This window comes from Rutidosis leptorrhynchoides, chromosome 1, assembly GCF_046630445.1.
Source record: "Rutidosis leptorrhynchoides isolate AG116_Rl617_1_P2 chromosome 1, CSIRO_AGI_Rlap_v1, whole genome shotgun sequence".
In the NCBI taxonomy this organism is placed as follows: domain Eukaryota; kingdom Viridiplantae; phylum Streptophyta; class Magnoliopsida; order Asterales; family Asteraceae; genus Rutidosis; species Rutidosis leptorrhynchoides.
In genome coordinates this window covers 84,594,505-84,600,057 of record NC_092333.1, presented here as the reverse complement: position 1 = coordinate 84,600,057, position 5,553 = coordinate 84,594,505, and the positions used below count along the sequence as shown (strand labels likewise).

The following is a 5,553-nucleotide window of genomic DNA, read 5'->3' as shown; positions in this document are numbered from 1 at the left end:
AAAATTCAAGCCCTTAAGGTGATGTCATTAATTTCATTAATGACTAATTAAATTAAATCTACTTATTTATTTATTTGATGTTTTTCGGGAAAAAAATTCACTCTCATTAATTATTATTATATTATTATTTAAATTCAAATTTGAGTTCTCTTAACGAGATTAATTACGTTATATATGTATGCGAAATACAAGTCTCAATAATAAAAGGTTCTATGTAGGCTTTTATGACAATTAAAGTAGTAATTGTGATGAAAATTGGAAGAGGATGGTGAGAGAATATATGTAGTACATTTATCCCGACCAAGTTAAGTACATCAATGTGTCTGTAAAAACAACGAGAAGTTTCTTAGTCGGAATCCGTCGGGTCCTTAAACTAAATGACTTTAGCGTTTAAATTCACTTAATACCTAAAATATATCATTAAACTGTTTCTTTTAAATAAACTCGTGATTTCACGGGTCATTTCACTAGTTTTTAACATTTAAATCCATTATCCACCACACCCTTTTGCCATCCCCACTTGATCATTTTCTCATTTAGCAATAGCTTTCAGGATAGTAATACAAAATTGACATAAACTAGTGTTCGAACCCTCGCTTCGCGCCGGGGTTCGGTTTTCAATGTATTATATTGCGTTTAGTTTGTAAAATTATTTCGTAGCTAAAGATGATATCGTTGAAGCGCAATTCGATTCGAACTAAAATGTATAATCCGTGAAAGATTTAAATGTTATTATAAATTAACAATATATGTACATCTCCGCGTTTCACTATGGAATTGTCGACTTTTAAAAATTTAACGCAAAATCGACGTGTATGAAAAGTTCCTTAAATATTTAACGTTTTTTAAAAAGTGTCTGTTTTGCGTATAGTTAGTGACAGTGTGCTCCTAAAATTATTTCGAGTTTAACGATGGTGTCAGAAAATTTAACTCGTTGCGAGCGAGAAGATATGGCCCGTTGAATATTTGGGTGGAGTTTATTTAATTTTTTTTTTATGAAAATGAGTATTTGACACTTTGGGGGGTCGATTTTAATATTTGAACAAACTATGGGGGCTTTTTTGAAAAAAAAGGTGGGAAAAGGGAAAAAAAGTGAAAGGACGAAAACGCCCCTGGTGACTATTAATCGTTTTTATCTATTAGGTAGTATATAAAGTATGTGGTCGATTTATAATGAATGAGAAGTTTAATGGTTAAAGTATAAAATGTTAAAAGTTTGTGGTAAATTTATAAAAGCTATAAAGTTAATTATTATATATTGTGAGACTAAAATGTAAATAAGTAAAAGATTGGGGGTAGTTTGTGAAACTTGTGAGGTTTACTATTCACTTTTGCTATACCTGTTAGATAAGTATTTGGTCGATTTATAATTAATGAGAAGTTTAATGGTTAAAGTATAAAATGTTAAAAGTTTGTGATAAATTTATAAAAGGTATAAAGTTAAGTATTATATATTTTAAGGATAAAATGTAAATAAGTAAAAGATTGAGGGTAGTTTGTGAAAATTGTGAAGTTTACTATTCATTTTGCTATAGTGGATTTATAATTAATGAGAAGTTTAATGATTAAAGTATAAAATGTTAAAAGTTTGTGATAAATTTGTAAAAGGTATAAAGTTAAGTATTATATATTTTAAGGATAAAATGTGAATAAGTAAAAGATTGAGGGTAGTTTGTGAAAATTGTGAAGTTTACTATTCATTTTGCTATAGTTTTTAGATATATACTAGTTGTGGAGCCCTCGCTTCGCGCCGGGGGCTCCGTTTTTAATGCGAGTTAAAAAAAAATCTTAATCTATTTTGTAAAAAAGAAATTTTTTCGACATAACATTGAAGGGTTGTTTCTTTTGTGAAAGTTGCTGCTTTTAGCGTTCGGATTTTATTTATAAAAAAAAAGTTAGTAAAGTGGGGGTTCGATTTGTATTTTAATAAAAGGTAGTGGGTTAAGTTTGTGAAATTTGAAAAAAATTTTCGTATAAAGTGGGTGTTCGATTTGTATTTTAATAAAAGTTAGGGGGTTAAGTTTGTGAAAACTGAATATTAGTAAAAAACAAAAAAAAAAGTTAGTAAAGTGGGGGTTCGATTTGTATTTTAATAAAAGTTAGGGGGTTAAGCTTGTGAAATTTTGGAAAAAATATACGTATAAAGTGAGGGGTTCGATTTGTATGTTAATGAAAGTTAAGGGGTTAAGTTCAGATAAAGTGAAAGAAGTTAAGGGGTTAAGCTTGGATAAAGTGGGGAAAATAAATAGAACTATTTATTTCCACTTTATCATTTAGATATAGGTATAATATATATATATATATATATATATATATATATATATATATATATATATATATATATATATATATATAATATATATATATATAATATATAATTCTAGCAATAATAAAATTTGCATATGACTGTTTATCAAAAGATCAATATTACCGACCCCAACAACTTTTCACCCGTGCTAATTTCTATTTTGACAGCGCCATCATTTTTTATTTATTTTTAAATGTATCCATCTTATCTCTTTTCTCTTTTAAATATTAAAACAGGAGCATTATCTTTCCTACTTACAACCAACGAACGTTTGCTTCAACGGTATCAAGCGTCAGTGTGGAAGGACCCGCGATTAGTTGTCAAGCAACCCGGGTTCAATTCCTGGGGGCGGAAGGTTTTCTCTCCAATTTCCTGCGATTAGTTGCCAAGCAACCCAAGTCCCGCGATTAGTTGCCAAGTAACCCGGGTAATAGTTTCCTTCTAGCGTGTGTGGGTGTAAATGATGAGGGTCATTGAAATAAATGATCCGCTGATGCAAATTCGTCGTTCAAAAAAAAAATCTTTCCTACTTACAAAAACCAACCTCTTAATGACCTTAGGATCACTACCAACTTTCAATCTAAGTCATTCAATTAAGGTATAAGCTAACAAATAATCTAATCATCATGTGAAAAGGTCTAAAATATACCCCTCACAGTACACGAACGACTAACTTAACTCCAGACCCACGCTCCAAATACCCATCCGTAAATTCAAAAATGTTAACCCTAATCCCCATATTCAATTATATTTGAAATCGATGATGATCCTAAGAGGAATCCGACGAAAGCTTGATCGATCGTATATTTTAGGGTTTATGCCCTAAAATTTGTTCAAAGATTTCTGTCAATTGATTGTCTCATCTAATCACATATAATCAATAATCGATCGTATATGAACGTTTATCACTTTTTTGCTCTGAAATATGTTCAAGGATTTCGCAGATATCATTTTTGTTTGTGACTTCCGTCATAAAATCGATCATTATCATGAATCGACACTATAGGTACGTTAACTGTTGTTTTCATATATTCCTAATGTGTTGTATCTATTCCTTACTATGTTGATCTTGATTTTCGTTAAAGTTGAATGGTTAAAAGTGATAAACGATACTTATATGTGTTAATACATATATATAATAAATTATAAAGTTTTTTTTACCTCTTTTGTCAAATTCAGGACAATAAACTCTCGATAAGTATCTATGTGTTTTTCAAATTCAAGACAACAATTTTACAAGCACATGATTACAACTTCATCTTGCACTTCAATACTAATGTTTAATCTATTTTTATGGAAGAATGTTAATTTATTCCACATAATAGTGAGGTTGAGGACTCTGCTATTTGGCCATCCAATTCTCAAAGTGTCAAAAAAAATTGCAAGGTATTTTCTCATTTTAAATTACTTAGTGTATTTATTTTTTAATATGTGTAGTTGAATGTTCATTTGTAGAATTTTGTGGTTTTGTATAATGTAGTTACTACATGTTTAGTAAGAAATTTGTAGTTTTGATAAAAAAAAATGAAATGTGTAGGTCAGTTATCTCTTAGAACATGTGACTAATCTAAATATATCACTTTAGTTGTATATTTTTATTTATTTATTATTTTTTTTGGCAAGGTAAATTTACAATATAAAACATGTATATAAGTCTGGATTGTTTAAATGTGCATTCAAATTGAAGTCATGATAATCACTTAGCAAATGGGTAGATCATCTCGGAAGGGACTCTGGTAGTGTATGTATATTTTTTTAATCAAATTCATAGCCAAAAATCAGGTTTCGGAGTAGACCAAGGCTCCAACGGACAAGAGATTGTGGAATTCTTGCATTTTAGGTAAACCTTTATACCGCATTGCTTGGATTTGGGTGTGATTGTCAAGGACTATATGTGACAAAATGGGTGGGTTCTTCAGGTTGGTTTAACACATTTGTTGTTAATGCTTTCGCTTTCAGGTTATATAAAATACTGTATAATAGATAATATTTTATTGAATGTTTAACATATCGCATTAGTTACACATTTAGTTGCTTAGCCTGTTGGGTCATGGAAAAGAGTTTATTTTTAGCCACTTTTTCGCACCACACCTGTTATCAATATAAAGTACAACTCCATTTGAACCAATGTGCTTTCGAATGGGCAGAAGTTGTCACATATAGTGTGAAAACGTTTATACACACGTTGATACAAACAATCCTAATGATTTGGCCGAATGTATAAGGAAATTTTTTTTTGTTTCTTTACCGTAATCTGCTAATATGAACAATTGGGATAATCTTTTATCGATATGAGATCATTTGTTTTCCTTACTAATATATATAATTTTTCCATAAACGTTGAATGACATTTTATCTAATACCTTATGTATTGACATTACCATCATAATTAACAGTATCAAGCATAATTTACATTATCAGCATATCTTTACAAGATTTTCAACATAATTAACATTACCAGCATATATTTAATAGCTTATGTGTTACTCCGTAACATTATGATGTAGACTCGAGAAATATTCAAAGTGGGCCGATCATTCAAGGTGACGCAAGGGATGGCAGAAGCATCTTCACAGAGCCAACAGAGGATCCAGTAACTTTCCCAGTGTATATGAACTAATAAGTCTCTAATTTTGAATCCAATCTAGAGACAGTAAAATATAATAAAAATGTAAACTAATATTACATGACAATAATGTGAATACCTCCTTTTGATCGTTTACTTGTTTGTGAATTTTATTTCCAGAACATTTACCCTCCTAAACTGAGAACAAAGGCTTTACCATAACATTGTAGTACTAGACATTCGAGTCTTTTGGAAGGAATGGATGGAAAATCGAGCTACCGAGAACATGATTAGGAGAGGACTTAATTAAGCCATTGGTCCCTAAAGTTTTTTCTTTTTTTCATCTTTGTCCCTAAAGTATTTTTGTTTCATCCTAACCCTTAAAGTTATGATATGGTTTCATTTAGTTCCCCAGTTAACGGATTGAGTTAACGACAGTTAACCATGGGGACCTATATGAAACCATATCATTACTTTAAGGGTTAGGATGAAACAAAGATATTTTAGACACAAGGATGAAACAAAAATACTTTAGGGACCAAGGGCCTAATTAAGTCAAACGGGAACGACATTTTAGGAAAATAAATAACAACTACTCCGTACTTACTTATATACGGGGATGTCAACCGTAAAGGTGCATGATTGGTATTTGGTCTGTTACGGGTGGTTGGCTCTTTAC

The 5,553-nt window shown here is 30.5% G+C and overlaps 1 long non-coding RNA gene across 2 annotated transcripts; it reads left to right on the top strand.

Annotated features, from left to right (window-relative positions):
- The first annotated feature begins 2,969 nt into the window (after window positions 1-2,969).
- LOC139862278 (uncharacterized) lies at window positions 2,970-4,909 on the top strand. 2 transcript variants are annotated; one of them, XR_011764119.1, is made up of 4 exons: window positions 2,970-3,314; window positions 3,634-3,694; window positions 4,091-4,148; window positions 4,816-4,909. It is a non-coding gene; the product is annotated as an uncharacterized lncRNA (long non-coding RNA). The 2 variants fall into 2 exon arrangements; XR_011764117.1 differs by having other exon boundaries at window positions 3,609-3,694.
- Window positions 4,910-5,553: the final 644 nt, after the last annotated feature.